The sequence below is a fragment of the Pleurodeles waltl genome, chromosome 8 (assembly GCF_031143425.1).
Source record: "Pleurodeles waltl isolate 20211129_DDA chromosome 8, aPleWal1.hap1.20221129, whole genome shotgun sequence".
NCBI classification, from domain to species: domain Eukaryota; kingdom Metazoa; phylum Chordata; class Amphibia; order Caudata; family Salamandridae; genus Pleurodeles; species Pleurodeles waltl.
In genome coordinates this window covers 1255043867-1255056629 of record NC_090447.1, presented here as the reverse complement: position 1 = coordinate 1255056629, position 12763 = coordinate 1255043867, and positions in this window count along the sequence as shown.

The following is a 12763-nucleotide window of genomic DNA, read 5'->3' as shown; positions in this document are numbered from 1 at the left end:
CACACAAGTGACGTATCATTTTTATCGGGAGACATGGGGGAACGCTGGGTGGAAGGAAATTTGTGGCTCCTCTCAGATTCCAGAACTTTCTGCCACAGAAATGTGAGGAACATGGGTTTTTTTAGCCATATTTTAAGGTTTGCAAAGGATTCTGGGTAACAGAACCTGGTCCGAGCCACACAAGTCACCCCATCTTGGATTCCCCTAGGTCTCTAGTTTTCAGAAATGCACAGGTTTGGTGGGTTTCCCTAGGTGGCTGATGAGCTACAGGCCAAAATCTACAGGTAGGCACTTTGCAAAAAACACCTCTGTTTTCCTTCAAAAATTTGGCTGTGTCCACGTTGCGCTTTGGGGCGTTTCCTGTCGCGGGCGCTAGGCCTACCCACACAAGTGAGGTATCATTTTTATCGAGAGACGTGGGGGAACGCTGGGTGGAAGGAAATTTGTGGCTCCTCTCAGATTCCAGACCTTTCTGCCACAGAAATGTGAGGAACATGTGTTTTTTTAGCCAAATTTTGAGGTTTGCAAAGGATTCTGGGTAACAGAACCTGGTCCGAGCCACACAAGTCACGCCATCTTGGATTCCCCTAGGTCTCTAGTTTTCAGAAATGCACAGGTTTGGTAGGTTTCCCTAGGTGGCGGCTGAGCTACAGGCCAAAATCTACAGGTAGGCACTTTGCAAAAAACACCTCTGTTTTCCTTCAAAAATTTGGCTGTGTCCACGTTGCACTTTGGGGCGTTTCCTGTCGCGGGCGCTAGGCCTACCCACAGAAGTGAGGTATCATTTTTATCGGGAGACGTGGGGGAACGCTGAGTGGAAGGAAATTTGCGGCTCCTCTCTGATTCCAGAACTTTCTGCCACAGAAATGTGAGGAACATGTGTTTTTTTAGCCAAATTTTGAGGTTTGCAAAGGATTCTGGGTAACAGAACCTGGTCCGAGCCACACAAGTCACCCCATCTTGGATTCCCCTAGGTCTCTAGTTTTCAGAAATGCACAGGTTTGGTAGGTTTCCCTAGGTGGCGGCTGAGCTACAGGGCAAAATCTACAGGTAGGCACTTTGCTAAAAACAGGTCTGTTTTCTGTGATGTGTCCACGTTGTGTTTTGGGGCATATTCTGTCGCGGGCGCTAGGCCTACCCACACAAGTGAGGTATCATTTTTATCGGGAGACGTTGGGGAACCCTGTGTGGAAGGAAATTTGTGGCTCTTCTCAGATTCAAGAACTTTCTGCCACAGAAATGTGAGGAACATGTGTTTTTTTAGTCAAATTTTGAGGTTTGCAAAGGATTCTGGGTAACAGAACCTGGTCTGAGCCACACAAGTCACCCCATCTTTGATTCCCCTAGGTCTCTAGTTTTCAGAAATGCACAGGTTTGGTAGGTTTCCCTAGGTGGCGGCTGAGCTACAGGCCAAAATCTACAGGTAGGCTCTTTGCAAAAAACAACTCTGTTTTCCTTCAAAAATGTGGATGTGTCCACGTTGCGCTTTGGGGCGTCTCCTGTCGCGGGCGCTAGGCCTACCCACACAAGTGACGTATCATTTTTATCGGGAGACGTGGGGGAACGCTGGGTGGAAGGAAATTTGTGGCTCCTCTCAGATTCCAGAACTTTCTGCCACAGAAATGTGAGGAACATGGTTTTTTTTAGCCAAATTTTAAGGTTTGCAAAGGATTCTGGGTAACAGAACCTGGTCCGAGCCACACAAGTCGCCCCATCTTGGATTCCCCTAGGTCTCTAGTTTTCAGAAATGCACAGGTTTGGTGGGTTTCCCTAGGTGGCGGATGAGCTACAGGCCAAAATCTACAGGTAGGCACTTTGCAAAAAACACCTCTGTTTTCCTTAAAAAATTTGGCTGTGTCCACGTTGCGCTTTGGGGCGTTCCTGTCGCGGGCGCTAGGCCTACCCACACAAGTGAGGTATCATTTTTATCGGGAGACGTGGGGGAACGCTGGGTGGAAGGAAATTTGTGGCTCCTCTCAGATTCCAGACCTTTCTGCCACAGAAATGTGAGGAACATGTGTTTTTTTAGCCAAATTTTGAGGTTTGCAAAGGATTCTGGGTAACAGAACCTGGTCCGAGCCACACAAGTCACCCCATCTTGGATTCCCCTAGGTCTCTAGTTTTCAGAAATGCACAGGTTTGGTGGGTTTCCCTAGGTGGCTGATGAGCTACAGGCCAAAATCTACAGGTAGGCACTTTGCAAAAAACACCTCTGTTTTCCTTCAAAAATTTGGCTGTGTCCACGTTGCGCTTTGGGGCGTTTCCTGTCGCGGGCGCTAGGCCTACCCACACAAGTGAGGTATCATTTTTATCGAGAGACGTGGGGGAACGCTGGGTGGAAGGAAATTTGTGGCTCCTCTCAGATTCCAGACCTTTCTGCCACAGAAATGTGAGGAACATGTGTTTTTTTAGCCAAATTTTGAGGTTTGCAAAGGATTCTGGGTAACAGAACCTGGTCCGAGCCACACAAGTCACGCCATCTTGGATTCCCCTAGGTCTCTAGTTTTCAGAAATGCACAGGTTTGGTAGGTTTCCCTAGGTGGCGGCTGAGCTACAGGCCAAAATCTACAGGTAGGCACTTTGCAAAAAACACCTCTGTTTTCCTTCAAAAATTTGGCTGTGTCCACGTTGCACTTTGGGGCGTTTCCTGTCGCGGGCGCTAGGCCTACCCACAGAAGTGAGGTATCATTTTTATCGGGAGACGTGGGGGAACGCTGAGTGGAAGGAAATTTGCGGCTCCTCTCTGATTCCAGAACTTTCTGCCACAGAAATGTGAGGAACATATGTTTTTTTAGCAAATTTAGAGGTTTGCAAAGGATTCTGGGTAACAGAACCTGGTCCGAGCCACACAAGTCACCCCATCTTGGATTCCCCTAGGTCTCTAGTTTTCAGAAATGCACAGGTTTGGTAGGTTTCCCTAGGTGGCGGCTGAGCTACAGGGCAAAATCTACAGGTAGGCACTTTGCTAAAAACAGGTCTGTTTTCTGTGATGTGTCCACGTTGTGTTTTGGGGCATATTCTGTCGCGGGCGCTAGGCCTACCCACACAAGTGAGGTATCATTTTTATCGGGAGACGTTGGGGAACCCTGTGTGGAAGGAAATTTGTGGCTCTTCTCAGATTCAAGAACTTTCTGCCACAGAAATGTGAGGAACATGTGTTTTTTTAGTCAAATTTTGAGGTTTGCAAAGGATTCTGGGTAACAGAACCTGGTCCGAGCCACACAAGTCACCCCATCTTGGATTCCCCTAGGTCTCTAGTTTTCAGAAATGCACAGGTTTGGTAGGTTTCCCTAGGTGGCGGCTGAGCTACAGGCCAAAATCTACAGGTAGGCACTTTGCAAAAAAGAGGTCTGTTTTCTGTGATGTGTCCACGTTGTGTTTTGGGGCATATCCTGTCGCGGGCGCTAGGCCTACCCACACAAGTGAGGTATCATTTTTATCGGGAGACGTGGGGGAACCCTGGGTGGAAGGAAATTTGTGGCTTCTCTCAGATTCCAGAACTTTCTGCCACAGAAATGTGAGGAACATGTGTTTTTTTAGTCAAATTTTGAGGTTTGCAAAAGATTCTGGGTAACAGAACCTGGTCTGAGCCACACAAGTCACCCCATCTTTGATTCCCCTAGGTCTCTAGTTTTCAGAAATGCACAGGTTTGGTAGGTTTCCCTAGGTGGCGGCTGAGCTACAGGCCAAAATCTACAGGTAGGCACTTTGCAAAAAACAACTCTGTTTTCCTTCAAAAATGTGGATGTGTCCACGTTGCGCTTTGGGGCGTCTCCTGTCGCGGGCGCTAGGCCTACCCACACAAGTGACGTATCATTTTTATCGGGAGACGTGGGGGAACGCTGGGTGGAAGGAAATTTGTGGCTCCTCTCAGATTCCAGAACTTTCTGCCACAGAAATGTGAGGAACATGGGTTTTTTTAGCCAAATTTTAAGGTTTGCAAAGGATTCTGGGTAACAGAACCTGGTCCGAGCCACACAAGTCACCCCATCTTGGATTCCCCTAGGTCTCTAGTTTTCAGAAATGCACAGGTTTGGTGGGTTTCCCTAGGTGGCGGATGAGCTACAGGCCAAAATCTACAGGTAGGCACTTTGCAAAAAAAACACCTCTGTTTTCCTTCAAAAATTTGGCTGTGTCCACGTTGCGCTTTGGGGCGTTCCTGTCGCGGGCGCTAGGCCTACCCACACAAGTGAGATATCATTTTTATCGGGAGACGTGGGGGAACGCTGGGTGGAAGGAAATTTGTGGCTCCTCTCAGATTCCAGACCTTTCTGCCACAGAAATGTGAGGAACATGTGTTTTTTTAGCCAAATTTTGAGGTTTGCAAAGGATCCTGGGTAACAGAACCTGGTCCGAGCCACACAAGTCACCCCATCTTGGATTCCCCTAGGTCTCTAGTTTTCAGAAATGCACAGGTTTGGTAGGTTTCCCTAGGTGGCGGCTGAGCTACAGGCCAAAATCTACCGGTAGGCACTTTGCAAAAAACACCTCTGTTTTCCTTCAAAAATTTGGCTGTGTCCACGTTGCGCTTTGGGGCGTTTCCTGTCGCGGGCGCTAGGCCTACCCACACAAGTGAGGTATCATTTTTATCGGGAGACGTGGGGGAACGCTGGGTGGAAGGAAATTTGTGGTTCCTCTCAGATTCCAGAACTTTCTGCCACAGAAATGTGAGGAACATGTTTTTTTAGCCAAATTTTGAGGTTTGCAAAGGATTCTGGGTAACCGAACCTGGTCCGAGCCACACAAGTCACCCCATCTTAGATTCCCCTAGGTCTCTAGTTTTCAGAAAAGCACAGGTTTGGTAGGTTTCCCTAGGTGGCGGCTGAGCTACAGGCCAAAATCTACAGGTAGGCACTTTGCAAAAAACACCTCTGTTTTCCTTAAAAAATTTGGCTGTGTCCACGTTGCGCTTTGGGGTGTTTTCTGTCGCGGGCGCTAGGCCTACCCACACAAGTGAGGTATCATTTTTATCGGGAGACGTGGGGGAACGCTGGGTGGAAGGAAATTTGTGGCTCCTCTCAGATTCCAGAACTTTCTGCCACAGAAATGTGAGGAACATGTGTTTTTTTAGCCAAATTTTGAGGTTTGCAAAGGATTCTGGGTAACAGAACCTGGTCCGAGCCACACAAGTCACCCCATCTTGGATTCCCCTAGGTCTCTAGTTTTCAGAAATGCACAGGTTTGGTAGGTTTCCCTAGGTGGCAGCTGAGCTACAGGCCAAAATCTACAGGTAGGCACTTTGCTAAAAACAGGTCTGTTTTCTGTGATGTGTCCACGTTGTGTTTTGGGGCATATTCTGTCGCGGGCGCTAGGGCTACCCACACAAGTGAGGTATCATTTTTATCGGAAGACGTTGGGGAACCCTGTGTGGAAGGAAATTTGTGGCTCTTCTCAGATTCCAGAACTTTCTGCCACAGAAATGTGAGGAACATGTGTTTTTTTAGTCAAATTTTGAGGTTTGCAAAGGATTCTGGGTAACAGAACCTGGTCCGAGCCACACAAGTCACCCCATCTTGGATTCCCCTAGGTCTCTAGTTTTCAGAAATGCACAGGTTTGGTAGGTTTCCCTAGGTGGCAGCTGAGCTACAGGCCAAAATCTACAGGTAGGCACTTTGCAAAAAAGAGGTCTGTTTTCTGTGATGTGTCCACGTTGTGTTTTGGGGCATATCCTGTCGCGGACGCTAGGCCTACCCACACAAGTGAGGTATCATTTTTATCGGGAGACGTGGGGGAACCCTGGGTGGAAGGAAATTTGTGGCTCCTCTCAGATTCCAGAACTTTCTGCCACAGAAATGTGAGGAACATGTGTTTTTTTAGTCAAAGTTTGAGGTTTGCAAAGGATTCTGGGTAACAGAACCTGGTCCGAGCCACACAAGTCACCCCATCTTGGATTCCCCTAGGTCTCTAGTTTTCAGAAATGCACAGGTTTGGTAGGTTTCCCTAGGTGACGGCTGAGCTACAGGCCAAAATCTACAGGTAGGCACTTTGCAAAAAACACCTCTGTTTTCCTTCAAAAATGTGGATGTGTCCACGTTGCGCTTTGGGGCGTTTCCTGTCGCGGGCGCTAGGCCTACCCACACAAGTGACGTATCATTTTTATCGGGAGACGTGGGGGAACGCTGGGTGGAAGGAAATTTGTGGCTCCTCTCAGATTCCAGAACTTTCTGCCACAGAAATGTGAGGAACATGGGTTTTTTTAGCCAAATTTTAAGGTTTGCAAAGGATTCTGGGTAACAGAACCTGGTCCGAGCCACACAAGTCACCACATATTGGATTCCCCTAGGTCTCTAGTTTTCAGAAATGCACAGGTTTGGTGGGTTTCCCTAGGTGGCGGATGAGCTACAGGCCAAAATCTACAGGTAGGCACTTTGCAAAAAACACCTCTGTTTTCCTTCAAAAATGTGGCTGTGTCCACGTTGCGCTTTGGGGCGTTTCCTGTCGCGGGCGCTAGGCCTACCCACACAAGTGAGGTATCATTTTTATCGGGAGACGTGGGGGAACGCTGGGTGGAAGGAAATTTGTGGCTCCTCTCAGATTCCAGACCTTTCTGCCACAGAAATGTGAGGAACATGTGTTTTTTTAGCCAAATTTTGAGGTTTGCAAAGGATTCTGGGTAACAGAACCTGGTCCGAGCCACACAAGTCACGCCATCTTGGATTCCCCTAGGTCTCTAGTTTTCAGAAATGCACAGGTTTGGTAGGTTTCCCTAGGTGGCGGCTGAGCTACAGGCCAAAATCTACAGGTAGGCACTTTGCAAAAAACACCTCTGTTTTCCTTCAAAAATGTGGCTGTGTCCACGTTGCGCTTTGGGGCGTTTCCTGTCGCGGGCGCTAGGCCTACCCACACAAGTGAGGTATCATTTTTATCGGGAGACGTGGGGGAACGCTGGGTGGAAGGAAATTTGTGGCTCCTCTCAGATTCCAGAACTTTCTGCCACAGAAATGTGAGGAACATGTGTTTTTTTAGCCAAATTTTGAGGTTTGCAAAGGATCCTGGGTAACAGAACCTGGTCCGAGCCACACAAGTCACCCCATCCTGGATTTCCCTAGGTCTCTAGTTTTCAGAAATGCACAGGTTTGGTAGGTTTCCCTAGGTGGCGGCTGAGCTACAGGCCAAAATCTACCGGTAGGCACTTTGCAAAAAACACCTCTGTTTTCCTTCAAAAATTTGGCTGTGTCCACGTTGCGCTTTGGGGCGTTTCCTGTCGCGGGCGCTAGGCCTACCCACACAAGTGAGGTATCATTTTTATCGGGAGACGTGGGGGAACGCTGGGTGGAAGGAAATTTGTGGCTCCTCTCAGATTCCAGAACTTTCTGCCACAGAAATGTGAGGAACATGTTTTTTTAGCCAAATTTTGAGGTTTGCAAAGGATTCTGGGTAACCGAACCTGGTCCGAGCCACACAAGTCACCCCATCTTAGATTCCCCTAGGTCTCTAGTTTTCAGAAAAGCACAGGTTTGGTAGGTTTCCCTAGGTGGCGGCTGAGCTACAGGCCAAAATCTACAGGTAGGCACTTTGCAAAAAACACCTCTGTTTTCCTTCAAAAATTTGGCTGTGTCCACGTTGCGCTTTGGGGTGTTTTCTGTCGCGGGCGCTAGGCCTACCCACACAAGTGAGGTATCATTTTTATCGGGAGACGTGGGGGAACGCTGGGTGGAAGGAAATTTGTGGCTCCTCTCAGATTCCAGAACTTTCTGCCACAGAAATGTGAGGAACATGTGTTATTTTAGCCAAATTTTGAGGTTTGCAAAGGATTCTGGGTAACAGAACCTGGTCCGAGCCACACAAGTCACCCCATCTTGGATTCCCATAGGTCTCTAGTTTTCAGAAATGCACAGGTTTGGTAGGTTTCCCTAGGTGGCAGCTGAGCTACAGGCCAAAATCTACAGGTAGGCACTTTGCTAAAAACAGGTCTGTTTTCTGTGATGTGTCCACGTTGTGTTTTGGGGCATATTCTGTCGCGGGCGCTAGGGCTACCCACACAAGTGAGGTATCATTTTTATCGGAAGACGTTGGGGAACCCTGTGTGGAAGGAAATTTGTGGCTCTTCTCAGATTCCAGAACTTTCTGCCACAGAAATGTGAGGAACATGTGTTTTTTTAGTCAAATTTTGAGGTTTGCAAAGGATTCTGGGTAACAGAACCTGGTCCGAGCCACACAAGTCACCCCATCTTGGATTCCCCTAGGTCTCTAGTTTTCAGAAATGCACAGGTTTGGTAGGTTTCCCTAGGTGGCAGCTGAGCTACAGGCCAAAATCTACAGGTAGGCACTTTGCAAAAAAGAGGTCTGTTTTCTGTGATGTGTCCACGTTGTGTTTTGGGGCATATCCTGTCGCGGACGCTAGGCCTACCCACACAAGTGAGGTATCATTTTTATCGGGAGACGTGGGGGAACCCTGGGTGGAAGGAAATTTGTGGCTCCTCTCAGATTCCAGAACTTTCTGCCACAGAAATGTGAGGAACATGTGTTTTTTTAGTCAAAGTTTGAGGTTTGCAAAGGATTCTGGGTAACAGAACCTGGTCCGAGCCACACAAGTCACCCCATCTTGGATTCCCCTAGGTCTCTAGTTTTCAGAAATGCACAGGTTTGGTAGGTTTCCCTAGGTGACGGCTGAGCTACAGGCCAAGATCTACAGGTAGGCACTTTGCAAAAAACACCTCTGTTTTCCTTCAAAAATGTGGATGTGTCCACGTTGCGCTTTGGGGCGTTTCCTGTCTCGGGCGCTAGGCCTACCCACACAAGTGAGGTATCATTTTTATCGGGAGACGTGGGGGAACGCTGGGTGGAAGGAAATTTGTGGCTCCTCTCAGATTCCAGAACTTTCTGCCACAGAAATGTGAGGAACATGGGTTTTTTTAGCCAAATTTTAAGGTTTGCAAAGGATTCTGGGTAACAGAACCTGCTCCGAGCCACACAAGTCACCACATATTGGATTCCCCTAGGTCTCTAGTTTTCAGAAATGCACAGGTTTGGTGGGTTTCCCTAGGTGGCGGATGAGCTACAGGCCAAAATCTACAGGTAGGCACTTTGCAAAAAACACCTCTGTTTTCCTTGAAAGATTTGGCTGTGTCCACGTTGCGCTTTGGGGCGTTTCCTGTCGCGGGCGCTAGGCCTACCCACACAAGTGAGGTATCATTTTTATCGGGAGACGTGGGGGAACGCTGGGTGGAAGGAAATTTGTGGCTCCTCTCAGATTCCAGACCTTTCTGCCACAGAAATGTGAGGAACATGTGTTTTTTTAGCCAAATTTTGAGGTTTGCAAAGGATTCTGGGTAACAGAACCTGGTCCGAGCCACACAAGTCACGCCATCTTGGATTCCCCTAGGTCTCTAGTTTTCAGAAATGCACAGGTTTGGTAGGTTTCCCTAGGTGGCGGCTGAGCTACAGGCCAAAACCTACAGGTAGGCACTTTGCAAAAAACACCTCTGTTTTCCTTCAAAAATGTGGCTGTGTCCACGTTGCGCTTTGGGGCGTTTCCTGTCGCGGGCGCTAGGCCTACCCACACAAGTGAGGTATCATTTTTATCGGGAGACGTGGGGGAACGCTGAATGGAAGGAAATTTGCGGCTCCTCTCTGATTCCAGAACTTTCTGCCACAGAAATGTGAGGAACATATGTTTTTTTAGCAAATTTTGAGGTTTGCAAAGGATTCTGGGTAACAGAACCTGGTCCGAGCCACACAAGTCACCCCATCTTGGATTCCCCTAGGTCTCTAGTTTTCAGAAATGCACAGGTTTGGTAGGTTTCCCTAGGTGGCGGCTGAGCTACAGGGCAAAATCTACAGGTAGGCACTTTGCTAAAAACAGGTCTGTTTTCTGTGATGTGTCCACGTTGTGTTTTGGGGCATATTCTGTCGCGGGCGCTAGGCCTACCCACACAAGTGAGGTATCATTTTTATCGGGAGACGTTGGGGAACCCTGTGTGGAAGGAAATTTGTGGCTCTTCTCAGATTCAAGAACTTTCTGCCACAGAAATGTGAGGAACATGTGTTTTTTTAGTCAAATTTTGAGGTTTGCAAAGGATTCTGGGTAACAGAACCTGGTCCGAGCCACACAAGTCACCCCATCTTGGATTCCCCTAGGTCTCTAGTTTTCAGAAATGCACAGGTTTGGTAGGTTTCCCTAGGTGGCGGCTGAGCTACAGGCCAAAATCTACAGGTAGGCACTTTGCAAAAAAGAGGTCTGTTTTCTGTGATGTGTCCACGTTGTGTTTTGGGGCATATCCTGTCGCGGGCGCTAGGCCTACCCACACAAGTGAGGTATCATTTTTATCGGGAGACGTGGGGGAACCCTGGGTGGAAGGAAATTTGTGGCTTCTCTCAGATTCCAGAACTTTCTGCCACAGAAATGTGAGGAACATGTGTTTTTTTAGTCAAATTTTGAGGTTTGCAAAAGATTCTGGGTAACAGAACCTGGTCTGAGCCACACAAGTCACCCCATCTTTGATTCCCCTAGGTCTCTAGTTTTCAGAAATGCACAGGTTTGGTAGGTTTCCCTAGGTGGCGGCTGAGCTACAGGCCAAAATCTACAGGTAGGCACTTTGCAAAAAACAACTCTGTTTTCCTTCAAAAATGTGGATGTGTCCACGTTGCGCTTTGGGGCGTCTCCTGTCGCGGGCGCTAGGCCTACCCACACAAGTGAGGTATCATTTTTATCGGGAGACGTGGGGGAACGCTGGGTGGAAGGAAATTTGTGGCTCCTCTCAGATTCCAGAACTTTCTGCCACAGAAATGTGAGGAACATGGGTTTTTTTAGCCAAATTTTAAGGTTTGCAAAGGATTCTGGGTAACAGAACCTGGTCCGAGCCACACAAGTCACCCCATCTTGGATTCCCCTAGGTCTCTAGTTTTCAGAAATGCACAGGTTTGGTGGGTTTCCCTAGGTGGCGGATGAGCTACAGGCCAAAATCTACAGGTAGGCACTTTGCAAAAAAAACACCTCTGTTTTCCTTCAAAAATTTGGCTGTGTCCACGTTGCGCTTTGGGGCGTTCCTGTCGCGGGCGCTAGGCCTACCCACCCAAGTGAGGTATCATTTTTATCGGGAGACGTGGGGGAACGCTGGGTGGAAGGAAATTTGTGGCTCCTCTCAGATTCCAGACCTTTCTGCAACAGAAATGTGAGGAACATGTGTTTTTTTAGCCAAATTTTGAGGTTTGCAAAGGATCCTGGGTAACAGAACCTGGTCCGAGCCACACAAGTCACCCCATCTTGGATTCCCCTAGGTCTCTAGTTTTCAGAAATGCACAGGTTTGGTAGGTTTCCCTAGGTGGCGGCTGAGCTACAGGCCAAAATCTACCGGTAGGCACTTTGCAAAAAACACCTCTGTTTTCCTTCAAAAATTTGGCTGTGTCCACGTTGCGCTTTGGGGCGTTTCCTGTCGCGGGCGCTAGGCCTACCCACACAAGTGAGGTATCATTTTTATCGGGAGACGTGGGGGAACGCTGGGTGGAAGGAAATTTGTGGCTCCTCTCAGATTCCAGAACTTTCTGCCACAGAAATGTGAGGAACATGTGTTTTTTTAGCCAAATTTTGAGGTTTGCAAAGGATTCTGGGTAACAGAACCTGGTCCGAGCCACACAAGTCACCCCATCTTGGATTCCCCTAGGTCTCTAGTTTTCAGAAATGCACAGGTTTGGTAGGTTTCCCTAGGTGGCAGCTGAGCTACAGGCCAAAATCTACAGGTAGGCACTTTGCTAAAAACAGGTTTGTTTTCTGTGATGTGTCCACGTTGTGTTTTGGGGCATATTCTGTCGCGGGCGCTAGGGCTACCCACACAAGTGAGGTATCATTTTTATCGGAAGACGTTGGGGAACCCTGTGTGGAAGGAAATTTGTGGCTCTTCTCAGATTCCAGAACTTTCTGCCACAGAAATGTGAGGAACATGTGTTTTTTTAGTCAAATTTTGAGGTTTGCAAAGGATTCTGGGTAACAGAACCTGGTCCGAGCCACACAAGTCACCCCATCTTGGATTCCCCTAGGTCTCTAGTTTTCAGAAATGCACAGGTTTGGTAGGTTTCCCTAGGTGGCAGCTGAGCTACAGGCCAAAATCTACAGGTAGGCACTTTGCAAAAAAGAGGTCTGTTTTCTGTGATGTGTCCACGTTGTGTTTTGGGGCATATCCTGTCGCGGACGCTAGGCCTACCCACACAAGTGAGGTATCATTTTTATCGGGAGACGTGGGGGAACCCTGGGTGGAAGGAAATTTGTGGCTCCTCTCAGATTCCAGAACTTTCTGCCACAGAAATGTGAGGAACATGTGTTTTTTTAGTCAAAGTTTGAGGTTTGCAAAGGATTCTGGGTAACAGAACCTGGTCCGAGCCACACAAGTCACCCCATCTTGGATTCCCCTAGGTCTCTAGTTTTCAGAAATGCACAGGTTTGGTAGGTTTCCCTAGGTGACGGCTGAGCTACAGGCCAAAATCTACAGGTAGGCACTTTGCTAAAAACAGGTTTGTTTTCTGTGATGTGTCCACGTTGTGTTTTGGGGCATATTCTGTCGCGGGCGCTAGGGCTACCCACACAAGTGAGGTATCATTTTTATCGGAAGACGTTGGGGAACCCTGTGTGGAAGGAAATTTGTGGCTCTTCTCAGATTCCAGAACTTTCTGCCACAGAAATGTGAGGAACATGTGTTTTTTTAGTCAAATTTTGAGGTTTGCAAAGGATTCTGGGTAACAGAACCTGGTCCGAGCCACACAAGTCACCCCATCTTGGATTCCCCTAGGTCTCTAGTTTTCAGAAATGCACAGGTTTGGTAGGTTTCCC